We start from the raw sequence: 27460 nt of genomic DNA, 5'->3' as shown, positions 1-27460 counted from the left end.
AAGTACTAACATTTTTGTAATTTGCAATATAAGTATCAAACGAAGCAAATTTGTGAATGCTTTTTCACTTTATTAGAGTTTTTGAAAAATACTAAAATTGTCACAAATCACCGTATTTAAAAAAAAACCTTTAATTTTCAAAATATGCAACACGGATATTTACAAAGCGAAATTTGGTTTGCTTAATCACATAAATAGAGTTTTTTAAATATAAAAATCACAATATACCGTATTTTTTCAAAAGTACTAAAATTTTCATGATTTGCAATATGGGTACGAAGCAAATTTTTTATACTTTTTCACATTAATAGAGTTTTGTTTGGAAGGTATAAGAAATTTCACAAATTACCACATTTTATCGAAAATACAAATATTTTCATAATATGCAATATGGAAATCAAACAAATTGAAATTTCTTATGCTTTTTCAAATAATCAGATTTTTTGTGGAAAATATTATTATTGCAAATTACGATTTTATTATTGCAAATTATGATTTTTTAATTTTTCCATACAAAAAACCCTATTAATGTGAAAAAAGCATACAAAATTTTTCTTCTTTTTGTACCCATATTGTAAATGATGAAAATGTGAGTACTTTCGAAAAAATACGGTATTTTTTAATATTTTCCAAAAACAAAACTCTATCAATGTGAAAAAGTAAACCAAATTTCATGTGCATATTAGTACACAAATTACAGTATTTTCGAAATAAATACGGTAGTTTGTGAAATTTAAGTATTTAAACAAACTCAAATAAAGTAAAACAAGCATAAATTCGAGTACTTTCGTCAAAATACGTAAATTTTATGAAAAATTTTGGGTTCATATTTATGCATTGAAACTTACTACATTTTCAAAAAATATAGCGATAACCTTTATCGTTATCGAAAAAAAAAATCGTGAGACGATAATTTTATCGATTAACAATCTTGATATTTTATTTCTCTCAAGACGTATTTTAAAATGCAAAATAAAGAAAAGAAATTGAAAATTTACAAAAAACATAAAAGCATTTTCTAATATAAATTTAATTTTGCTTTCAAAAATGATTTCGAATATTTTTTGTCCATGTTTTGATATAAAAAAAAAAAATTTTTTCAAAAATACTTATCTTCAAAACCAGATTTTGCATCATCATGCGTTATGGCTAAAAAAAAACAATCAAAATCAAATTATTCTCTCTACAGCATTGCCTTGGCGTTCTTGATAGCGAGATTCCTACTCGAAACTAAGTGTCCTAAGGCTTGATTGTTGAGGCAATTGCAAACCTCTTTTTGCACCTAAGCTTCCATCCACCCCGAGATTCGAACTGACGACCTTTGGATTGTGAGTCCAACAGCCTACCAACGACTCCACCGAGGCAGGCTATGGCTCAAAAGATGTCATTTTTATTCCCATAAAATATAAAAATACATATTTTGGGAATTTAACTTAAAGAGTTAAAAAGTTGAATAAAAAATCTGATTTTTTGTTGTGAAAAACATTTTTTCCGAAAAGTCCTACAACCTACTACATTGTCGAAGACACCCAATCGATCTGAAAATCGGTCCCTAAAATTGTATGGAAAATGTGTTTTTTTTTTCACACGGACAAAGTTTCATTCAAATCAATTAGATAGTTTCCTGAGATTTAACTGACCTCGGAAATTTGCAGATTTATTTAGGTTACTTAAATCCTAAATAATAAGAGGCATTTTATGGCCTTGAGAATTAATTTGAAAGAGTCACCACAATTTTATAAAATCTATATTTGATGAATTATTTCATTTAATACCTCATCCGTCCAAATTTTTATAGCGAAAAATTGATGGCCTAAAAACAAAGCAATAATTAGTTGGCCTTCCACATCAAAACATTTCAATCTCAACCAACCATGCTGGTAAAATTGTTCAACATTCTTTCGACACTCGATCAATCATTCGTAGGCCAAATAGAGCTTTATAAAAAATACCTAGTTCTTATCTTACCTCAAGAAATCTCTTCACCGTTGTCACCAACGTCAAAATCTACGTCCAAAGTCCCAGCCCTGGGGAGTGCCACCCTCCATCGCTTTCAGTCCAGTCCTCAAAACTGGATCGAGAGATGTTATCTCGAAAGGTTAGCTACCTTTGCTAGGTGAGAAAAATAAGCTGCCATACAAACGATTTACACCTCAATTAAAAAGGGCTCGTCGGTTGGTATTGTGGCAGTGGATTTTCCAGTTTGTGGACTTTACGAATCCACCAAGATATAGTTAGTGCATGTGAGCGCAACTTAACAGAGGGCAGATATTTGTAGCGTTTGGTTCTTTGGCACCTGTGCCAAGTGAGTCGTAAGGGTCACACCCTTTCAATCGCTCGTTGAAAGAGGCGCCTGAGACGGGTCGTAATCGGACCATCTAGCACAAATTTAGTTGTAGCTACTAGGCTGTGGGTGCTAGCTAAAACAATGCAGTTATTTGTTTATTGTTTCTTGGTGTGGCTTTAAAGACTGTAATTATTCAGCTGTTTACTGCTATCTCCACGTTTTTAATGTGATTAATCACGGAATTGTGAAATAGTTCAACAATTGTATCAACAAAATTAAGTTGGATGAAAACATCTACTACTTCTACCTCTACTTCTTTATTTCAAGTAAATAAATCTGCAAAAAAAACACCATCAATAAACTCCTTTCACGACCAACCAAGTTCAATGTGAAAGGATTTTTTGTTGTTATTGCTTGTTTTCACCAACCCACCCAAAACAACACGACAACATCGCACTTCGAAATGACCAACTCCCCCCAGTCCAGACTTGCTCACAACTGGCTGCCTCACTGACCCGCAGAGAAGTTACATAAATAGAGTGTGGGTAAACAAACAAACCGCAAAACTCCCTCCGGACAAGCAAGAAATGCGTGCCAAGCTCAACCCTTGGCTGACCTTGGCTCGCGGGGAACCCCCCCAAAGCCCACCCCAGTAACGACTCGGAGTCGGAGCCTTGGTTGGTGGCTAATGGTGACTGGGTTACACTGTAAATAGTTTCCTTGTGAATTAACAGGATTTGGAATGTAACTTTTGACTTAAAATTTAACACTTTTCGAAAAGGCAACACTTCCAATCAAAACTTTACTTAAGTTTTAAAATTAAAATTACATTACAAAAAAAATGATAAAACAACATGTAATTTTACATCATTTTCACTGTGCCGCATGACAAACGCACATTCGTCGGACTTCCCGCCGCGACTCCACTTAAAGACCGCTAGAAACTGGTGCAAGTGTCTCACGGCGGCAACGGTGCGGAGACACCAACCTGGTCAAAACAACCGAACGCGACTTTTTGAAGCCTTTAGATTCGGCTGTCTCCGAACTTTGGTGGCCCACGGCGTTCACGACTGCGAATCTGTATCAAGTGCCCGGTCTTGGTGGCCGCTGGCCACAATATTGAAAACTGGAGCAGATCTCCGTGTGGCCGTGGACCAAAGAAGTGGTGGCGGTTGTGTAATTTCGCAGCATGTGAATTTTTGGAAGACAGAAAAAAAATCTGCGTGAAAAAGTTCGCGACACATGTTTTGTTTGACGGGCGGTGTTTGGTTTAATTAATTGGCGATAATGGTTGCAGATAATCTCGGGAAACGAGCACGTGTTTAATGAAATTAACACTATGAGAAGCTGTAGGCTAATTTTGAAAAATTGTTGTTGGATTCATATCAACTGTTCAATCATTTCAATGCGTTTTACAAACTCTTTGTAGAATTTTTTACTAATTTTTAAAAGTTTTTATAAATTATGATATCAAACAAATGAAAAAAATAATAATTTATGAATTGTATTGTTTATATTATTTATTTTATATTGGTTGGAATAAAAAAGCAACAATTCAAAATCAAATCTATTTAAGCATCTTAATTTTTTTATTCAATACATCCATGGCTTCCAGCCTTTCATTCATCTAATAAATTACCAATCCAAAGGGTATAATTACACATGCTTAAGGGTGGTGTGGAAAAACAAAACAGGTAAACCAACAACCATCAATCGCCCATTGAAGAGCCTCAGCGGGATGCTGCTGAACACCACACGCGATGGGATTCAAATAAATTACAGATATGAGTTCACTGCTGCTGCCGGGTTACGTAAGTTTCCTCTCGCACCACACTGCACAGACTTTGTGAATAGCTGAAACTTCATTGTACACTTCTTAGCAGCATTCCACAGCAGATCAGTCAGTGCCCCAATTGCTTTGTTATCCCCGGCTGTATACGGTTGCTGAACCTCCCCCATATACTAAACCTAATTAATCTACCTTGTTATTATTTAATTATGATTATGTTACAACCCCCCTAAGCATCGCGTGGGCGTACCATCCCCACCACAACTCGGCGATTCAACGCGATCCAATTTCAGCAGCAGCCTGAGGGGAAGGATTCCAAACACGTATTAATCATTCCGTCCATCATCCGAAGTAGTGGCAATCGAATCAAATCGATCGAACCGACGATGACAGCGGGGAATTTTTGCTGCCGAAATTTCTCCACGCTTATTCAACCACCGAGCCGGCAGCAAATTTGTCCGCGGAAAGACGCGTAAATCGGTCATTATCTAATCACGTGAATGCGATAATTGATACCTCCGAGATCGGCGGCGAAGCGGTGGTAGACGATGATGTCGATTGATGATGCTGGTCGTGATCGTCTGACTGGTAGCTAATCGGTCGTATGGAGAAGACTGTTTGGATGTTGAGTAGCGTGGTTCACGTTTCTATGAAAAAGACAAAAGTTGTTATTTTGTCTTGCATCAACCGGAATTTCATTCTTTTATGTCCCCAGAAGGACTCCTGAAAATTTGAGCCCATTTGGTAAGGTCTAGGAGCTCCAGTTTTAATTTGAAATTTATATGGGATTTTGATTTATTTTCCATGAAACTATCTTTTTACATTGTATTAGGATTTTTTATAAATCGATGAAATGACTTGATTCTTATAGTAGGAGATAGGTTTTGAACTGGGAACAACTTTGTAGAACATACCAACATGCTAGGAAGTGACCCTTTAAAGATACAGATACTTTTAGATGGTGGCTTTTGAAGGGGCTTTACTTCAAAAGCCACCATCTAAAAGTATCTGTATCTTTAAAGGGTCACTTCCTAGCATGTTGGTATGTTCTACAAAGTTATTCCCCAGTTCAAAACCTACCTCCTACTATAAGAATCAAGTCATTTCATCGATTTATAAAAAAAAAATCCTAATACAATGTAAAAAAAGATAGTTTCCCATGAAAAATAAATCAAAATCCCATATAAATTTCAAATTAAAACTGGAGCTCCTATACCTTACCAAATGGGCTCAAATTTTCAGGAGTGCTTCTGGGGACATAAAAGAACAAAATTCCGGTTGATGCAAGACAAAATAACAACTTTTGTCTTTTTCATAGAAACGTGAACCACGCTAATGTTGAGACCTGTTACAAAAACATCTATCTTCTATCTTCTATCTTCTATCTTCTATCTTCTATCTTCTATCTTCTATCTTCTATCTTCTATCTTCTATCTTCTATCTTCTATCTTCTATCTTCTATCTTCTATCTTCTATCTTCTATCTTCTATCTTCTATCTTCTATCTTCTATCTTCTATCTTCTATCTTCTATCTTCTATCTTCATCTTCATCTTCTATCTTCTATCTTCTATCTTCTATCTTCTATCTTCTATCTTCTATCTTCTATCTTCTATCTTCTATCTTCTATCTTCTATCTTCTATCTTCTATCTTCTATCTTCTATCTTCTATCTTCTATCTTCTATCTTCTATCTTCTATCTTCTATCTTCTATCTTCTATCTTCTATCTTCTATCTTCTATCTTCTATCTTCTATCTTCTATCTTCTATCTTCTATCTTCTATCTTCTATCTTCTATCTTCTATCTTCATTCTATCTTCTATCTTCTATCTTCTATCTTCTATCTTCTTCTTCTATCTTCTATCTTCTATCTTCTATCTTCTATCTTCTATCTTCTATCTTCTATCTTCATTCTCATCTTCTATCTTCTATCTTCTATCTTCTATCTTCTATCTTCTATCTTCTATCTTCTATCTTCTATCTTCTATCTTCTATCTTCTATTCTATCTTCTATCTTCATCTTCTATCTTCTATCTTCTATCTTCTATCTTCTATCTTCTATCTTCTATCTTCTATCTTCTATCTTCTATCTTCTATCTTCTATCTTCTATCTTCTATCTTCATCTTCTATCTTCTATCTTCTATCTTCTATCTTCTATCTTCTTTCTTCTATCTTCTATCTTCATCTTCTATTCTTCTTCTTATATCTTCTATCTTCTATCTTCTATCTTCTATCTTCTATCTTCTATCTTCTATCTTCTATCTTCTATCTTCTATCTTCTATCTTCTATCTTCTATCTTCTATCTTCTATCTTCTATCTTCTATCTTCTATCTTCTATCTTCTATCTTCTATCTTCTATCTTCTATCTTCTATCTTCTATCTTCTATCTTCTATCTTCTATCTTCTATCTTCTATCTTCTATCTTCTATCTTCTATCTTCTATCTTCTATCTTCTATCTTCTATCTTCTATCTTCTATCTTCTATCTTCTATCTTCTATCTTCTATCTTCTATCTTCTATCTTCATCTTCTATCTTCTATCTTCTATCTTCTATCTTCTATCTTCTATCTTCTATCTTCTATCTTCTATCTTCTATCTTCTATCTTCTATCTTATATCTTATATCTTCTATCTTCTATCTTCTATCTTCTATCTTCTATCTTCTATCTTCTATCGGTATTACTTCAAAATTGTTATAGGACGCAAAGATCTTACAATACGATACTCGTTTTTACAAGAAATTTCCATTGATGTTCAATTAGTACTAATATCTTCGACCTTGGCTCAAATTTTATTGCAAAAAAAAACCTAACAGTCAAACACTTACCGTTGATTGAATTTTATTCAAACCCAAGTTTTTTTTCCAAACTTCAGAGGTATTGTGTCAAATGAACACTGCTCATGTGCTAAATATTCGTTGCATCATTCAATCCTTCCTTTCCTTGCGTCCACACGATCGTGCCCGGTTCCCTAATAGCCCCGTAACCCACTGAATATTCGAGTTTAATAATAACCTGTTTTTAATTTAATTGAATCGCCTTCTTCTTTCCTTTTCACACTTTATCTTGATTGCCGCCAAAAGCCGGCAACAACAAAAAAATCTCACCTGTAGACATTGTGATAGAAGAGCGAAACAACTTACAACCCCTCGCCAGAGTGTGTGTGTGTGGCGGCCCTCACCTTAACCCACCCCATCACCCCCTTAAAACAACGCAAAATTTCAGTTCAGTGGAGCACATTTCTTCTTTCTTTGGGGTCAGCCCGCGGGTCCTGCTGCGCCGTCTCTTTTACACTGTCTTTATCTTTGGAGCTTGATCTGCCGATCGGTTTCGACCTGTCCACCGCGGAGGACAACCACAAATTAAGCCCCCCCCCCTAATTAAAGACACTGAGCCATTAGGTCATGCGCGTGGTATGATCGCACTACAAGATTAATTGATATCTCGTGGACGATTTGCTTCGCTTTTTGTTTAAAATCAGTGAACGAAAAGATGTTAATTTAATTTTCATCACTCGGCGAGATGATGAAACTGATTAGGAGTGATTCTTTGCCGTTTTTCTTATAACTTCCAGCAATTTTGTGGGAGGTTCAGAGGTGTTGCACGAGCGATCGAAATAACAAAACTAAAAGATATATATTTTTTGCAATTTCACGAACGCTTGAATTCAATTAATGAACTCGCACAGTTGGAGATTAAACTGATACAGTTTTTTGTTGTTGTTACTTTTCTGTTGAGATGAAATGTGCGGGTGAAATAATGACCCACTGTGGTTCGGAACGTTGATGGATTTATTGATTTTGGCCTCTGGGGTCAAGTCTGGGTTTCGCTGGCAGGTGGCACGCGAGCAGTGATATTTTTGTTAACGTTGTTTGAGGGCAAAGTTTAATGACCGGTTATTCAATAAGTTGGGGCAAAATCTTAATGGAATATCAAAGTAGGGAACTTTTAAATAATTCCTGTGTTGAATTTGTATCCAGAAGTCAGTGCACAGTGGTCCGAAACCGAAATCTAGCGTGACAAAATTGATAGCGGCCACACGTTAAGATTTAGAGCTTTGGTGTCTTCGGGACAAATGATCAGGGTCAATAGGGGCATCTTTTGGTATGGTGGACATTAGGGTGGTCCTAATTTTAGGGTGGTTCAGAATTTTTATTTTGGCGGGATGACGAGATAGCGCTTTGGTGTCTTCAGAAAAGTTGTAGGTAACACCATTCTGAGCAACTTTGCTGAAGAGCACAAAGCTCTATCTTCAAACGGGAAGTTTCTAGAGCCATTTTTGTAATTTAGGTTGAAGTGTTTATGAAAAAATTAGTTTTTTGAATTTATCAACTCAGGATTGCGTCGAAGCGAATTGGTGTCTTCTAGACATTTGTAGAGCTTATCAAAACACACATTTATCTTCCAAGAGAGCAAAAATCGGACCTTTAAAACGAAAATTATAGCCAAAATACGACGAAAAAGACGCCATTTTGAAATGTGAATAACTCGAAAAGGTGGTGGAGTTTGATCTCGCTCTTAGAAGCATCTGAAAGTACACATTTTAGAGTACATTTGCTGAAAATATCTCGGAGGTCTTTTTTGTTTAATTTATTTAATCTCAATTTGAAAATGAGCATTTTTTAATCGTTTTTTGCCCATAACTTTTGATAGAATTGACCAAAATTCATTCTAGAAACGAGGTCACGATATCTAAACACTGCTTTGACCAAATAGGCTCAACATTCTGGGGAAGACTCGATAAACCGGTCTCGTGTGCATGACGAAGGCCGATTTTCGAAAAGGTTATTTAAAAAAAATATGAAAATATTTTCATATTTTTCATATACAAAATCATCAGTTTTTGATGTTTTTTTTTTGTATTTTTAAGCAAGATTTCAAAATCAGTTAATATTAAGTTAATATCAATTATTAATACTTAATAAAACCAATGCAAATTTTTCTCTGTAGCACATAAAGAAAGTTCAGCAGCTTCGTTTAATAAAACACACATTTTAAATTGAATATTCAACTCCTAAGCATAAAATTCCTTAAGTAGGTATTGTACTTCAACAACATTTGTTTTGAAACTAGACAAGCCTTGTTTGCGGATAACTCGCAAAGCCGACTATGTCTTATTTACACTTAAAAAAAAGTTTTATGTATGTGGTACCTCTATAATATTGACTTGTCCTCTTCCAATCTTTTTAGAACACTTTTTGAATTTTTTTTTTATTTTGATCGCTATTATGAGATCTATTTACATGTATTTTCATAGAAACGTTTGAAATCTTATTATAGTTAAATATTGCGCGATTCCCACTAACTTGAACTTCGCACTAAATTATTGCTATCGATCGCACTATTGCGACTTGTCAAACTGCCTTGGGAAAATTTAAATTTCCTAAAAAATGATCAAAGTGCTTTCAGCTGTCAATCGCAATTTTAAAGTGCGAATGTCCAGTTTGGTGGAAACTGCGACTGGCAGTGTAAACAAACAACTACTGGTTGCCTAGTTTTTTGAATTCTTGTTGTCAAAAGTGCGAGAAAAAACTGCGGGCAAAATCCAAGTTACAGTGCAAGGGTCAATAACTGAATTCATAATTAATCCGTTTTCTGTTACTTATATAAATTAAATTACATTAGAAGGTTTGTAGAATTAAATTACATTAGAAAATTTGTAGAATTTATAAAATTGGTTAAACATTCTCCGATTTTTGCACAATATTTCTTAAGCAAGTACACTTTTGAACTTTTTTTTTCTTATTTTTCGAAATGATCATATAAATTAAAATAAATTATTAAACAAATGCAATTTATAATTTGGTTTCTGTAATTATCTAATCCATGGAAGAATAGATTACTCATCTAAATATTAGATTTTTTGGTAATATTTTTCGCATATTATGTATAAAATATTTTAGCAACTTTGTGATCATTTTGTAGTCAGGGCTCTATTTTTAGGATTCAGTTAGTCAAATGACGTTTTTGTTTGCAGAATGTTGACGTGTACAATGTTGTCTCCTTTTGGATATTTAAAGAATTCTCTCTAAGTACTGCGCTATAAGCCATTGTGTTTTAAACGACAAAACTATGTATGGACTTTATAATTTAAAATAAAAACTTATAATACCACAATTTAAAGACACTGATACAGACAAAAACGGTTCAAGATAGTTTTTTTTATTTTCTCCGAATTCGATTCAGAGGTGGTACGTAAACATGAAGCTTATTGGGTAAACTTTTCAAGAATCGATTTCATTTTAAAACTGTCCCAAATCAAAACCACTAAATCACTTTTCACAAATCATAACATTCTATTCTGTCTCACCATCAAAGCTGAGCCGCCTCCGGTTATTCGACCTTTTCCGCCAGTTAAAAAAGGCCTTGCGGAAAACTGTTCGCACCGCGACGGAAACATTATGAAAATCGATTTCCACCCGAATGGTGATGAATTTGTGACGCCACCACCGCCGATTGACTGTACTATGAATGACGATTGGTTGCAACAAAGTGCTCACTGATTGATTCAACTTCCAGCGCCATTTGCGATTATGCGAACCTCGAACGCATCTTCATTATGTGCCCTGCGGTGTACTTAGTGCTACTTACTTGCCTCGCCGTCTGGAGGTAGTTAGCGTTATCGAATCGCTTAGAGTTGGAGTTACGAAATCATCCCCCGACAGCCGATGAAGGTTGAAGAATTTTCCGCTCCCTCGTTTGCATATCTGCTCAAGTGATGAGCGACGCATCTTTCCGTCTCTTGGAGGCGGTTACAAAATTCTAACGCCCGCTGGGTGATACTTAGTTAGCTGTAGGTACTAAGTTACTTCAGACACTTGCCGAGGCAAGATGAATGATGACTGGCGGTGGCAGCAGCTTTAGCGTAGTCGGTGGAAAAATCTCGTTATCTCGAGCTCATTCATCCGTCATCTAGACCTATTTGGCTCCTCCGCTCATTTGACTTCCATTAGTTTGGAGTTGTTTATGGGTGAAGAATGTTTTGAAACATATTAGATGGTGTTTGCTGTGGTAAAAAAAAATCAGTACATCTAGTTTTTAATATTTTTGTTGATGTTATTTTTCATGTAGGGAATTGAACAATTTGAGTTCAAAGAGCCAAATATCATTTAAATTCGACTTAAAGCTGCAAAAAAAAATTATATCATCAATCTTCATAGCGACTCTATTTGTGCAACACCATATAAATTTCAATGTCCCAAATTATGTCTAATTTGAATAATTCGTCGACCGTGAGTTATAACTTACGGAACCGTGACAAATTTCCAGTCCCGCATCAATCTTCTTCAAATAAGTGCAAATCGTTTCTCAATTTTGTCCAAAAAGAATCAAATTAGTCACAAGCACGCACACACGCATTGCGCCCATAATGAAAATGATGATCCGAAATTTTTAAACCGTAAAAGGATTATTGCCATCATTATGGAAGCGCTACCGCCAAGTCAATCATAAAATCTCAGCTCTATTGAAAAGCCAAAGCGGCGACAGCAGCTAGTTAGTAGCTCTATCGCCACCGGCTATGTGTAATTAGCACCTGCCGAATGAGTTTTTGCACACACATAAAAAACACACACTAAACATAGTTTACTATCTGCCAAAAGTAGCGACTTTTTCGGCCCATTCGATATGCTTCTTCACTTGGGCGCGCGCTCGCCAAACACGGTGGGTTTGGAGAAGAAGACTTTTATGACCAAACTTTGAAATGTTTTCTCAAGGAAAGTTAGCCCAGCAAGCCGACACGAATGATGATTGCGATTAAAGTGAGCTTAATTTGAGCCGATCGTTTGCCAACGATAAGCAGCCTTGCTGAATTTATGTTGCAAAAAACTCGACGAATATCTACGTACCAAGTACGCGCTCGTTTAGTTACAAATAATGACCAAGGTCGTCATTTGCATAAAACACAACGCAAATTGTTATCGTGGCCATTCCGTGGACCACTTTTTGAACTTCAGGAGGTGCATCTCATTTGCATATACACCCTGTGCCGCCGCCGCGGTGGCAAATTGCCAATTGCAACTTTTCTCACGCGCAGGCCCCGTAATTGCGCCGGACATTAATCTCTCCCTCTGGCGAGCGCTGAATGGGATGAACAGTTCAGCGTGCGCCCAGCCAGTTGGTGCCAGTTTGGCCTGTAAGATTTATGTAAAGTGTTTACTAACATTTTTTATCTTTTAAACGAGCTGCGCGTAATAACCGTGCAAGATGAACAAAAAGGATTCGCGCGAACGATGAGTTAATTTGACCTGCTGGGACAGGTGGCACGCTTTGAGGGTTTATGGCGAGTCTTAGGAAGTTTGAAATGGACACCGTAAAATATAATCTACTAAAACAGTCAGTTTACATTTTGAGATAAACAAAAAATAGTTTCAAGCCAAACTGACATGACATTTTCTATGAAAAACCCAGTTTGTGATGTTTTTGGAGAAGAAACAACTGGTAACTTAGGTTAAATTTTCTTAAGAGAGCTAATCTGTGATTTCGTTCATTCGATTTTTTTTTGTGTTTTTTAATCCGGCTGAAACTTTTTTGGTGCCTTCGGTATGCCCAAAGAAGCCATTTTGCATCATTAGTTTGTCCATATACTTTTCCATACAAATTTGGCAGCTGTTCATTCAAAAATAATATTTAAAAATTTAAAACTCTGTTTCTTTTGAAGGAATTTTTTGATCGACTGGTGTCTTCGGCAAAACTGTAGGTTTACATAAGGACTACACTGCAAAAAATGATACACGGTAAAAAATTTGGTAATTTTTTAATTTCACTTTTGTCACTAAAACTTGATTTGCAAAAAACCCTATTTTTATTTTTGATATGTTTTAGGGGACATTAAATGCCAACTTTTCAGAAATTATTTCAATACTGATTTTTGAAAAAAATCGAAATATTGGACGAAAAAAATTTCAACTTCTTTTTTCGATGAGAAATTAAATTTGAAATCAAAAAGTACTTTAGAGCAATTCCAGCCCAAAACAGGAATTTTTTAGGTACTTTTTTCTCGACTCTCTCCGATTTCAATGAAACTTTGTAGACATGTTATCCTACGCTTATGCTGGCCATTTTTTGGTATAAGAAGGACGTAAATGTTTTCAATATTTTTGTAATTCCGGAATTTAAATATTGCTGTATCTTGAAGTCGTTGCATCGTATCAAAAAATGGTCAAAGCGATACTTGTAGAAAATTTGACGGACTTCCCGAGAAAAAAAAACACTGGAAGAAAAAACGCGCCAATTCAATCAGGTTTTTTTTAATATGTTACAAAAAGACTCATGAAAAATGCAGGATGGAGCAAATCCCAAGTAGAAAATACAAAAAACATTTACTGAAAATGTTTTTTCAGAAAAGTGCACGTAAAAATTTTCAAAAACTAAATACAGGAATCGATTCTCCAAACAAGTTTACATAAAAGTCGCCATATTGACCACTGTTAAGTCTAATCCTTGTGAATATTCTGAATTTGAAAGAAACTATTTATTAAATAAAACTCCTATAATACAAAAATAGTTTCAAAACCTCTGCCAATTTTCATTAGCTGACGATTAATTTTTTTTAAGCATGTGGGAAATTTATTATACTTTTCAAATCTGCATCTAAAAGTGTTTTTTTTTTTAATTTATAACACAATATTTTATTTAAGAATTTGTATTTTTTGTAATTTTCTGGAGTTATATTTTAGAATGTCACAATATTTTTCAATTTTGTAGAACATTGTTACACTCAGAGGCGTCGCGTCAACCTGTTCAACCTGTTCATAGGACAGGTGGATCATTTTGATTTCTTTATGAAGAAAGAATTAAAATATGTTCATCAAAATAATTGAACGAACATGCCAACTCTTCTTAGAATCATGAAACAGCCAAGCGCATTCGAATCCATAGAGCTCTCAATGAAAATCTAACGCGCACTGAAAATCCTCCCCAGCCACCAACCTTTTCTCCATGCACGAGTTCCCATACAACGCATCCAAAAATACACAGAAAGCCGCCCCAATATGTACACGCTGGACGGTATGAATGTGGTAGTTCAGGGTGTGCATGAAAGCTTTTGCACAGTCGACATAAAAGCGCGCGAGCCGAGACACGAGCAGGGAGAGAGCAAAATCTGGAGTTTTTCTCTCTCTCTCTTTGAACTTTGCTCTCTCCCTGCTTGCGTCTCGGCTCGCGCGCTGTGCAAAAGCTTTCATGCACACCCTGAATTATCACATTCATACCGTCCAGCGTGTACATATTGGGGCGGCTTTCTGTGTATTTTTGGATGCGTTGTATGGGAACTCGTGCATGGAGATATCCGAACAGGTTGTTGGCTGCTTGGGAGGATTTTCAGTGCGCGTTAGATTTTCATTGAGAGCTCTATGGACACGAATGCGCTTGGCTGTTCCATGATTCCAAGACGATTTGGCGTGCTTGCTCAAATATTTTAGTAAAACTTTTTAAATTGTTATAAATAGTAGAACGGCATGTTGCTTCAAAAAAGCGTTTTTAACTGAAATAAAGTAATAAATAGCTCTGTCAAATGTGAGCAAGCAAATTCATATCGACAGATTTGCAAAATAATTTGGAAGAAAATAGAACAAAATCTTTAACCTACCAAGCATACGATAATTTATTTCAAAAGTTATTTGTACAAAAACAAAGCTTAAATAAGCTGTCGTAATAATGTCTACTTTGTTTGAATTCTTGAGTTTTGATCGTTTAAATTTTTTTCCGAAAATTTTATAAAGTGATGTTTTTTATTTTATTTTATGGATTTATATTGAGATGTGAGACGCAGTAAAAAAACAAAAAATCTCAGACTTTTTATACTTAACCCCTTCCCGCCCAGAGCAAAATCGAGATTTTTTACGTTTTTCACCATAACTCGTAATAGGATCGACCAAATTTGATGAAATTTTAATGGCCATAAGCTAACAATCTATATAAACTAATGCAGGTTGAATCAGGTCGAAAAAATGCATGGTTGCAGAGAAATTTAATTTTGAAGACAAAAATTAGTGGTGCTCTGGAGTAACCATGGGCGTTAGAGGGTTAATTATGGCAATTATTTTTTATTTGTGGCTATCAATTCAAAATTTGTTATATGGGTAATTCTCTACCAACTCACACGAAATCGGGAAAAGTTGCCCCGACCCCTCTTCGATTTGCGTGAAACTTTGTCCTAAGGGGTAACTTTTGTCCCTGATCACGAATCCGAGGTCCGTTTTTTGATATCTCGTGACGGAGGGGCAGTACGACCCCTTCCATTTTTGAACATGCGAAAAAGGAGGTGTTTTTCAATAATTTGCAGCCTGAAACGGTGATGAGATAGAAATTTGGTGTCAAAGGGACTTTTATGTAAAATTAGACGCCCGATTTGATGGCGTACTCAGAATTCCGAAAAAACGTATTTTTCATCGAAAAAAACACTAAAAAAGTTTTAAAAATTCTCCCATTTTCCGTTACTCGACTGTAAAAAATTTTGGAACATGTCATTTTATGGGAAATTTAATGTACTTTTCGAATCTACAATGTCCCAGAAGGGTCATTTTTTCATTTAGAACAAAAATTTTCATTTTAAAATTTCGTGTTTTTCTAACTTTGCAGGGTTATTTTTTAGAGTGTAACAATGTTCTACAAAGTTGTAGAGCAGACAATTACAAAATTTTGATATATAGACATAAGGGGTTTGCTTATAAACATCACGAGTTATCGCGATTTTACGAAAAAAGTTTTGAAAAAGTTACTTTTGCGTTTCTCTTTGTTTCGTCGTCCGTGTCTGTCGCGGGTGACCATGAACGGCCATGATCGATGACGACCAACTTTTTCAAAACTTTTTTTCGTAAAATCGCGATAACTCGTGATGTTTATAAGCAAACCCCTTATGTCTATATATCAAAATTTTTGTAATTGTCTGGTCTACAACTTTGTAGAACATTGTTACACTCTAAAAATAACCCTGCAAAGTTAGAAAAACACGAAATTTTAAAATGAAAAATTTTGTTCTAAATGAAAAAATGACCCTTCTGGGACAATGTAGATTTGAAAAGTACATTAAATTTCCCATAAAATGACATGTTCCAAAATTTTTACAGTCGAGTAACGGAAAATGGGAGAATTTTTAAAACTTTTTAGTGTTTTTTCGATGAAAATACGTTTTTCGGAATTCTGAGTACGTCATCAAATCGGGCGTCTAATTTTACATAAAAGTCCCTTTGATGCCAAATTTCTATCTCATCACCGTTTCAGGCTGCAAATTATTGAAAAACACCTCTTTTTCGCATGTTCAAAATGGAAGGGTCGTACCGCCCTTCCGTCACGAGATATCAAAAAACGGACCTCGGATTCGTGATCAGGGACAAAAGTTACCCCTTAGGACAAAGTTTCACGCAAATCGAAGAGGGGTCGGGGCAACTGCTGTGTGAGTTGGCGGAGAATTACCCATATGCTTAAAAAGCCCATTTTGAAAATCAATGCAAAAATAAAGGTTAAACGTCCAATCGATTGCACGAGTTTTTGTTAAATGAAAATTTTTATTATAATCGATATTATTTTTTTCTCTTCTAGTTTTTTAGGAAAATTTTGAAGAGAAACGTAAAATACATTTTTTATGGCCTAATTGTTTTGGTCAGGAAACTAGAGCACGTGATTTCAGGATTAGAATGGTCAACATCCGGAAGGTTTGCTTAGTGAGATTTGAAAATAATTAATAATTTTTGCTCTAATCTAATCCAATGAAACATAAGAGAAGTCATTCTAAAGAAAACTCCAGGGAAAAACTTGTGGTTGGATTATGCCTCATTTTTGGGTTTTGATTTAGTTTTTTATTCATTTACAAAACAAGCTAATTATAGAAAACTACAATGTAAAAAAACATTTCAATTTTACACTTCTTAAAGGATGATCATTGCTGTAATTTGAAAAAGTTACTATTTCAATAAAAATCATGTGATCAATAATTCTCACAACAATATTGCTAACATCATCTTATTTCTCTTTATCATGTATAAAAGATATTTTTTAAATATAATTGAGCTAAAAAACTTGAAAATTACTGAAAAGATTGTTTGAACAGGTAAACATTTTGGCCACGCGTCGCCTCTGGTTACACTACAAAAAATGTATGTATACGCATAAGGAGTTTGCATATAACCATCACGAGTTATCGCGATGCTTAAGAAAAAAGATTTGAAAAAGTTCAAATACACAGCAAAAAATCCGATGGTAAAATCACATGCAAAAGTATGCACATCACCTTCGTAAAAAAAGACACTTAATATTACACACTGCATGTTCAATTTTTGTAAACACATAAAACAGTTGCAACCTACGGGATTGAAACCCAGCATCAACAATAAAGACTGGCGCTTAAGCCCGCTCGGCCATCAGACCGATGAAAAATGGAAAGGTTGAACGCATATATGAGCTTAACATTTCGATCAAGTAGCACAGAAAAAAAGTTGAATTTTGGAATGTTGAAAATTTGGTAGGTTGAATATTACCTCTTTATTTGTGTAATATTACATAAAAAATGTGTAAAAATGTGAACCTGATGAATATTCATCAAAGACTGATGAAAATTCATCATTTTCTGGAGTAAAATTTATCATTTATTTTGCCACAAAATCTGTCACCATTTCCTGATGAATATTACCATAATTTTTTTTTTCTGTGATGTTTTTCGAACTGATGGGCTACATATTTCAGGGTGTAATATAACATTGAATTTTATAAAATAATGCAAAATTTATTTTACACCAAGGCCTTTAAAACGCAGCTGCATTGCTATGTTTTTGCTGTGTATTAGACTGACTTTTATTCGTAGCTTAAAAGTTTTCACATTATTTTTGTGACCACAAAAATTTTAACCTAAAAAAAGTCACAAATCCGAATATGCGCCCTTCAAGTAAACATTATGTATTAAAATGCGTATCTTTACCCCATGCAAATTTATGCCCCGTTCCACTCTAAATAAATTATGAACCTTCTGGGTTATTGCTGATTCGTAAAACGATGTTATGGTTTCGTTTGAGCAACCTGCCAAAAATGTATGGACTTCAGTAATTTTTGTTCTCATGGATCAAACTTACTTTTTACCCAGGTATTTAAAAACGTGGGTTTTATAGAAAACCTAGATGTATGGGTATCAAAAGATCGGAAATTTTATGCCCTTGCCGATGCCACATAGGTTGACTTGTGAATTGTGGACCGGTTCGGATGCCGGCGGATTTTCCGACGACGTTATTCCGGGTTGGTACGAAATTCCAACGAAAAATCTATTCTAGCGTCTAGCGATACAAAGACCCCCAAACGGTGTTATACCCACTCCAAAATGTTTATTTAGCAGTTCTTTGGTAATATATTGACAAAATTAAGTTTAGATAAGTTTTGTATAGGATTTCCAGAGTTATATAAACTTTGATACTAAGTAATTAGTAAACTTTGTATTCAATCCAAGTATTTATTTTATCAGTCAAGGATGCCTATTTGGAGTTGGGAGACTGAATTTATGGTGATTTGTCAACAAATAAATTTATTTATGTTAACTTTTCGAAAGGTTTGTACAACTTTTTTGCACCTTTTTTGATTTCTGTAATAGTATTTGTTATATAAGTTTTTATAGAAATCATCTTTTCATGAGCTTTTTGTAGCGAAATGTTCGGCATGAGTTTTTGAACAAAACGAAGTTCTAGTTTCTGTCAAACTTTAAATTGTTTACATGTTTAATCACAAAATGTGCATAGTGCCCAAGGGGTGTAAATACTTTTTTTACATGCTGTATAATAACATTTCCTTTTTTCAAATTTATGTAACAAAAAATAGCAGAGGTTTTGAACCATTCTTGTTTTTTTTTTTAATGAAAAATACTTTTTCATTCTTAATCTCCATCTCTATCAATATTTTATTTTGGGACCACATATGTTCTTATGGTGAACTCGTCACAGTCCCTCATGGTAAGGTGTCACTTTGTACCCTTCCACAGTCAGCAAATAGGCTTGGCCAGCGAAACGGTCTACGTGCTCCACGATGACAATAAATCTCGCCCGAGACGGCAGCATGACCAGAAGACCCTACATCTAGGGCCTCATTGATGGCGGCAAAATGGTCACTTCTCAAAGGACGATCACCTCTTGGACGCACTGCTAATGAGACATAATGAGTGGCTGTTTGTGCGACTTGAAGTACACTAGAGTCCGATCGTATCGATGGGTATCAGTTTATTTAATTGATTGCCAACTACCACGTTGGACTTGATCTCGTCGCCGAGGCTGGGAAGAAGTTATTGCAAACAGAGTGTAATTATCTATTGGTTACTTGCGGTCGGTTTTATTGACTTCTGTAAGGGTTATGATTGCAGGTTGGGAGAAAAAACAGCTCCGCCAATTACTTAAAATGATCCTCAACTGGAACGAGCTTATTCACACAGTAATTGATAAATGTTGGTTTGCTGGGATCCAGGTGATACAAACCAAATGCAATAAATCTTTAATTCATTTTATCGCTCAAGATTAGCAGCACCGATCTGCACACCAAGGTTTTCAAAGTAAAAGTCTAATATCTCACTAATTAAAGAGTTCCACCAGCTGTACCTTGTTCTTATCTGCAATACCTTTAGGGGGTGCTTCCCCAACCGATTTCGCTAACAAGCTTGTTACACCAAGAATCAGATCCAGCAAAACGTGCACATAGTTCAACAACAGCGACCAGCTCGCTAACGACTCCCTTCTCAAAGACCACCCCTCCCCTTTCAGGTCGGCAATTCAGAAGTGTACACTATCACGATCACGGTAAAGTGTACCAAGCTGCGGCCACCAAACCACATCAAAGCCGCGCCACACCCTGGTTGACATTTAAGAATTATTCTCCCTTCGAGCCAAAGCCGTGAAAGCTCACCGTTGCACGATTCAAGTCTTGGCAGTACTGTGCAACAACAACGGTGGCCCTGTTCTAATGTTACTCAAGCCATCACACACAGGCTCGATTTGCTCCTTTTGCTTGCGGATTATATCTCAATCGCTGCAGCCGTTGTTATAGTCATTGCTTGAGCAAGATATAAAAATCGTTGAAATATGCGACCGTAAACAACGACAGCATAAGAAGCTTGAATGTGGGTCGAAGGAACAATGTTGGTTTGTTTTTTTTTTTATGGGTGGAATTTGAAGTGGGTTCGAGGTATGTGATTTATGGGTGTCAGAACATAAGATATATGCGAGCAATTTGTGTTACTTAAGGTCGGGGAAACATAAAAAATGGCATGAGTTTAAAAATTAAAGATTTTACTTTTCCTTTTCGCTTTACATTTTTTTCAGGAATTGATTAAGTCCACGATTATAATAATACTAGAACTTGTAATTCGGTAAAAAGGGTTTGGAAAAAATAAACTCTAAACGTTATTTGTTAAAGAACCCACAATCTTATAACACAAACATCCTTTTAGTCCATGGTGTTACAAAAACCAACAAGTGTCTCCAATTAGCCCCAAAAATCTCATCTCATTACCACTTATCTCAACCCTTAACAAAACATTACCGATACAGCAAATTAACGAAATCTCTCACCTTTCCAATCTCATTTCAGGTTCGTGTCCAATCTTTACAGCCCTCCCCCTTAACGCTCGAGGCGCCCTTAGCACGTAAGTGTGTCTGATCCATCACCACAGGTCGTGTCAAACCCCCCAAATGGAACAATTTTTCCTTTTCACCCCAACATATCCGAGCGACTTTCGTCTGCAACCTCTAATTACTACCAGCCTTTGCTATCTGGAAAGCGATGACGGAGAACCCCATTTCTTCACCCGTCAGACGCACTTCAAAGACCCCAAAAGCCGCCACCAACCTTCCGAGGCACCAACTCCAACTTTGACCTGTCCCCTAATCTCAAACTCAAACATCTCGCTCGCCTCGATCACACCGTTAATTTGTCTTCTCAACCCACAAATTACAAGCCTTCGACCTCTGTTTGGACTGCTGACCTGTCACATGTGTGTGCGAGGTTTTTTTTGCGCCCTGTAGTTTTCGGAAGCAGACAGCTCAGGTGCCCTACATCCAACAACACCTTTCGACCTCCGTCAACCTCCGTTGCACGGGCTTAAACATGACACCAATCGAACGGTTCAAATTTGGCGGCTTTCGGAATGTTATGTCATTTCTTGCTCGTAGAAAAAAAGGGGTTTTCGAGGAGGGTTAAACAACTGACCGCTGTCCGTAAGGATACCTCCGTTACTTCCCAAATCACTTTCATTTGAGCTGAACTCACAGCTTTGACCACTACTGAAGAAGAACCCTTCCACAGAAGACGACGGATGACAGCGAGGAGCGCAAAATTAATACCTTTCTGGTTGTCCGAGTTAACCCGCAAAAAAGCAAGTCCACAGGCAACGCAAAAAACATGGGGCATTAAAACATCCCCAAACATGACACCCCCAGGCAGAGGGGGTTGTCGTAAATTTACAACCAAAACAACAAACAGAGACAGAGCGCGAAATTGCCTACACCCTTCCAAACAGGTGTCACTGTGGAGTTGACATGGAGTTTTGCGTTTGCTCTTTTTTTTGTGGGAGGGTTGTTGTGAAAAAGAGGAGGATCTGAACCAACTGACCTGAAGCGATTTGGAGGTTTATGAAGGATTGTTTGGGCTAGTGGTCAGATAGACTCTTGTTTTCTTCGATTTTTCAGTTTTTGAAATTTCTTTGAGTAATATTTTGGGGAAACGTTTTTCAAATCTTTATTTTTTGAGCCACATTTAATGACATTCCCATTAATATTTAAAACTGAGAAAATTACAATAAAATTAAACTTCAACCTAACTATCAACATTTTGGAGCTAAATGTATCACAAAATGCTTCAGGTATGATTACAGTAATGCTAATATAAAAAAAAAATACGACGCACAAAAAAAACCTCGCTACATGCCATTCAAACAATTTATCATTGAAAACATTTCATTGAACAAAGTGTTGAAAATACATTTTACATTAGGGTCATTTCATCTCTACTGTGCACGAAAAAATGCAAAATTGAAAATTAACTTCTTCGATCCTGCTCAAATTTGGCAGGGCTATTAATACTATCAAAACATGCAAGAATCCCGAATTTCATCAAAATCGGATCACCCTCTCCATTTTTGTATCTCCCCAAAATGTCGACTTTTTGACGATTTTTGAGCGAAAATCCTAGATTCCAACGGAGATAGCTCAGAATCCACAAATCTTAGAAGGTCGGTTCTAGACTCAATTTAGAAGGAAATAGACGTAGAATTCATTTCTGTGATCAAAATTTTGTTCAATTTATTATTTCTAACTGAATTGTGCGATTGAAAACATTAAACGGTCATATCTCGAAACACCCCAACTTATTTTTTTATTTGACCTCACCATAGTATTATCGATTTTTTTTCCTACATCAGCTTCATTCGCTGCATCTGCTAGAAGCACACAGACGCGCTATTCAATAATTGCTACCTGGTGTTCTGGGGAATGATTTTTTTTTATTTTACGCAATTTTTATATAGTTAAAAAATAAAAAAAGAATTAGTAAAAAAAGTAAATCCTTCCAAGATATTGAGGGGAACACCCTTGAAAAGTATCGGGGCTGGCATTTACATTGCGGATTCAGTGGCAGTTTTTAACTCAACTAATGTTGACATTCCATAGGTCGCCTTGCAAAGATGTCGTTGATAAGATTCCTTTACTAAGCAATCGAATCCAGTAGAGAAACGAACACCGGTTGTGTTGGTCCGATCCGGGATTTGAACCCCGATCTACCGCTAACACGGTGGTAGCGTTACCACTAGGCTACGTAGCTTGGAGAATTACTATATTAATTATTGATATTTATGGGACTCCTGCAATATTACAAAATTAAACTTAATTGCAAACTTTAAACTACGTTTAAGCCAGGATTCCGTTAAACTTAAACAAATAAATATAAGAACCTTTAAGTGTAGAACACATTAATCAAACAAATTTAAAGCAAAATTTTACTAGATAACAAATAACTTGACAGAATCAAAACATGAAAAAAGACTAAAAAAAAACAAAATTAAAAATGACAAGTGCCCAATCCTTTTTCTCTTTCAAGCACAACTTTGATCTTTTTTTTTCATTTTGAATTGAATTTTGAATTTTGAATTTTATTTATTTTTAACGCATTAAAATAACTTATTGGTAAAAAATGCATGAACTTCTGCTTAGAATCAATGGTTTTCAAAAACAAAATCCGATTTAAACAAAAAAACAGAATTGGCCTATAAAAAAAAGTTTGATTATAAATATAAAAATAAAATCGACGTGATTGATGTTCCGAGAACAACGCGTTTTAATGTTTGACCTTGAAAAAACAAAAATTAAAGCACGCAATGTATACAATAACAAACACGTTTTGTTTGGCTGATAAATCTGTGCATTGTCCTGAATTCGGCCAATTTCGGTTAAATTTGGTTACGAGAGTCCCGAGTTTGAAGAAAACATGTTTACAGTAGTCGGACATGTACTAGTGTCAAACACGTTCTGTCTTAAATCGCTTTGGTCAGTCGTCGTATTTGCAGCAATTTTTTAGGGTGTGTCAAGGCATCACACACTTTTTTATATGAAGAATGACAACAATGCACGCAGTTTTTCCAGTTTTTGTTGAATATCTCAGGATTGAAATCAAATTTTGGGGATCTGTGAACGTCAACAACTAAGACAGCTGCACAAAATGAAGTTCTTAACTAAATTTGGCTCAAAATCATAGTTAAGAGTGCTAGTCATATACATAAGTTCTATGTTAATATTCCTTCGCAATGACAAAAAAAAAATTGGGATTGAAATTAAACTGAAAATAAATTAACAAAACTATTATGGAATATCTGAACTGTACCGATAAATCTCCAAATCTCTACCAATCTTTAATACACGCAATAACACATTCCAAAAAGTGGTCCACGGCGTCTACTCCACAACCGATCAATGGGCAGCCCGAAGGTACCACTTACCCACTAACCCACTGACTGGCTCGAGCCTAAAACTCAAACTTTGCCGTGTGCAAAAAAAACATGATTTGCATATAGATAGCAAGTCTTTGGTCGTCATCGCGGTACAACACGTGAACCGCAAGGTGAATGAGAGCAGTTGTCCGCCACCCTTCAAGAAGAAGAAAAAAAAACTTCACCTCTAGCAGTTGGTCACTACCTGTCTGTCCGTCGCTGGAGAGTTGCGAAATGGACACTTGGCCAAATTGACAACTCGAGTCCAGCCACACGCGCAGATCGATCCGTGGCGGTCGCAAACACTTAATGAGTGGCCTGCTGGTCAATCGCCCTCACTTTTCCGCAGGGGACAGGCCACTTTGATAAAAGTCGCACTTTTGACAGCCGGTTTCCTGTGCGTGTAATTTTGCGAATCAATGGGATATCCAAAGTCGATTCCCAAGCGACTTGGTAGCGCGAAATGACTGGTTGTCAGTTGATTGAATGGAAGTCGAGCTCATTCATAAAGGCTGAAATCTCCGTCAGTGGGACCAATTTTCATAATGACACTTGTGGCCAAAGAATTTAAATTATGCAATTCCTGTTGCCACTGTGTTCGCTTGGAGCTTGGTGAAGGTTGAAACAAAAGCAATCCATCAACCGAGAGGGAATCGACTTAACTCGCGGTTGTGACTGTTTAAACATTGAACAAACACTAATTTAGTGCCAGACCAAACAAACCCCACCGCCACACCGAGCAAATGAAGTCGATTTGTGTGTGACAAAACAAAGTCGCGGGAATGACTAGTGCTACCTTAACAACTTGTGTGTATTTGCATAAGGGAAGTTGGAGTTTCATGTTCATCATTCTAAATGAACTGTTTCAACGGAAAAAAGATAGAAATACTCTCCAAAACAAAATTTTAATTTTTAAAGAGTTCCTAGAATACCTGGACGTTATAATTGGGAAATAGAAAATAAAGATAAAACACGTTAAAAACTGTTTTTCAAAAACAATCACAATTCCTCAAGCTCCCCTTCAACCTGTTCACCAATTTCGCAAACCCAGACCAAACCCCTCGTCTCCGCCGCCGCCTTTGTCACCACACAAATGTCATTTTCATGAGCTTATAATCCATTTTAATGATTGGTTAAGTTGGCACAAAGCATCAAAACAACGACTAGAAGGAGCAAGAAAAAAGAGAACATTTGATGGGTGGTTGTTGCTGCTGACTGTCGGTAACTGGGGCAGCAAATCGCTTTGTTTCGCAGGTCTTTTCTGGGGGGCTCTCAGTAGGACAAATCGTGCAAATTTTTGCGTAGCTTATGTTGCTGGAATGCCCCTCCGGGTTACAGAGAAGGGTGGCTTGGTCGAGCAACTCTGAGGGGGGTAATTATCCAAATGCCTTCCCTTGGTGGGTTAAAATCTGGCTGACTGATGATGACGGTGGTATGTTGGAGAATTTTGGCCGTTGGGGACAACTGAACTGAGGTAATTTTAGGGCATTTACTTTGACTCGAATTTATCTGATATTTTTAAACTGAATTTTGATTGTAAACGGAAAATTATCGAGGAATTTTCTTTCCGATTGTTTCTCCAAATCAAAGCAATACTACTGACACAATGTTCATCATTGTTCACAGCCTGTTTAACACGGTAGCTATTTCCCGGCAAAAAACTACAAAAGACTTGAACGCATTCAAGCGACGTACCAAATAATCTGCCATCAAATTCCACGCTTCACAAATCTGAAAGACCCAGCAACAACAACAACGGCTGCAATTGTTGCAACAATAATAATAATCACCATAATTAAGTGACACAACCTTCACCGAGAGGCTCGAACCACTTACCGGTTAATACGACTTAAAGTGTGAACACAAATTTGAATACCCCTCGGGCCGTCACCTGAAAACCTTTACTCAGCAGGAAACTCCCGATAAAAAAATGTCTGAAAACGAAGACGACGACGACGATGAGCATAATAATAATTGTGTGAACATCTACTTGAGTCGTGTTTGTGTATTTATACGACCAAGAGGAGCCACCTTCTGAACTTTTCTGTTTGAAGAAGCCACCACTCAGCACCGTCGTAAAGTCTCGTTGATGGTAGGGTGAAATTTCCAAAATTGTACTACAAATCTTGACTTCCTTTTTCAACTCTCTTTTTACTATTCAAAAAATAGGTTTTAACTTGAAATAATTTCAAACATATTTCCAACAATTGAAAACTGATTCAAAATAAGATACACTAACCCTACAAACATTACTGTTAACCAACTCTGGCACAACTTCATTCATGTAGTACCGGCAACCCCCCCTCACATCCCCCAACGGCCATCTCAACCCGTTTTGTTCCAACCCAGCCCGAGTTGGTACCGTGAACATAACGTGGAAGATGTTCACAATGATTCCCTACTGCTGTATTCTTCTTTAACGATCTTTATCGGCCACTTCCACACCTTTTGGGGCGCAGATATGGCTCGATTTTTTAAAGATTTTAATTTAAATGCTATTTTTGAATAAACGTATTTTTGTTGTTATCAACGAAAATAATGTCTTTGAATAAGAGTTAACTGTATAAATAAATCACAATTCAAAACCAAATATTGATTCTTTCATCAACTCGGGACAATGTCAAATAGAAGGGTAGCGTAGTAGCCGTGCTCCACGTGACTCGAGTGGCTTTGTTCTCGGACAGTTTTTGGCTGTACGTACAGTCCATTCAAAGTTAGTTCACATACAGTAAGATGAATAGAGCTTTTTTTTTGGAGGAACGATGCGGTATTTAGGCTATCGCGAGAAGAGCTGAAGAACTGGCCGATGAAAATCGGTGCGAACCCAATTTGCATAAGTGGCCATGAAATTAGGGAGATCAAATTGGAGTAAGGCGCTTGCATTCAAATGAAGTAAGATTTTTTATTTGGTGTATGAATTGCGATTAAGATGTTACGTATAAAAATCTATGCTATCCTACACTAAAAAAACAAATGATGGTAATATTCATCAGGAAATAGTGACAGAAATGTGTAACATTACATCAGAAAATGATAAATTTTCTTCAGTTGCTGGTGAATATTCATTAGGTTTACGTGTTTACACATTTTATAGGTAATATTACTCGAAAAGAAGTAATATTCAACCTACTAAATATTCAACACTCCAAATTTCATTTTTTTAAAGCAATTTAAACTTGCTGAAACATTTCATTTCATTTTATTAAGTTACAATTACATTGGTGCAGTTGTTATCTTGAGCTGAGATATGGACTACCTTTTAACAGCTAATTTGTTCAAAATGGGGAGAATGTTTACTGGTACTAAGGAGAACGAATTGGACAGAGAAGGAAAAAATGCAAAAATAACCTTCGAAACAGCTAATAGATGTGGAATAGTTAAAGGAAAATTGCTGAAACATGAATTTTCTTAAACGGTCAATTTTATTACAAGTCTTGCAGCAAAATT

At 36.1% G+C, this 27460-nt stretch overlaps 1 protein-coding gene across 1 annotated transcript in view; it reads left to right on the top strand.

The window, feature by feature from the left end:
* The window catches only part of LOC6052100 (mucin-5AC), a 307240-nt gene that overhangs the window by 147011 nt on the left and 132769 nt on the right, over nt 1-27460 (top strand).

The sequence above is a fragment of the Culex quinquefasciatus genome, chromosome 2 (genome assembly GCF_015732765.1).
Source record: "Culex quinquefasciatus strain JHB chromosome 2, VPISU_Cqui_1.0_pri_paternal, whole genome shotgun sequence".
Taxonomy (NCBI): domain Eukaryota; kingdom Metazoa; phylum Arthropoda; class Insecta; order Diptera; family Culicidae; genus Culex; species Culex quinquefasciatus.
The sequence above is the reverse complement of the archived record's forward strand: the minus strand, read 5'-3'. Positions and strand labels throughout refer to the sequence as shown.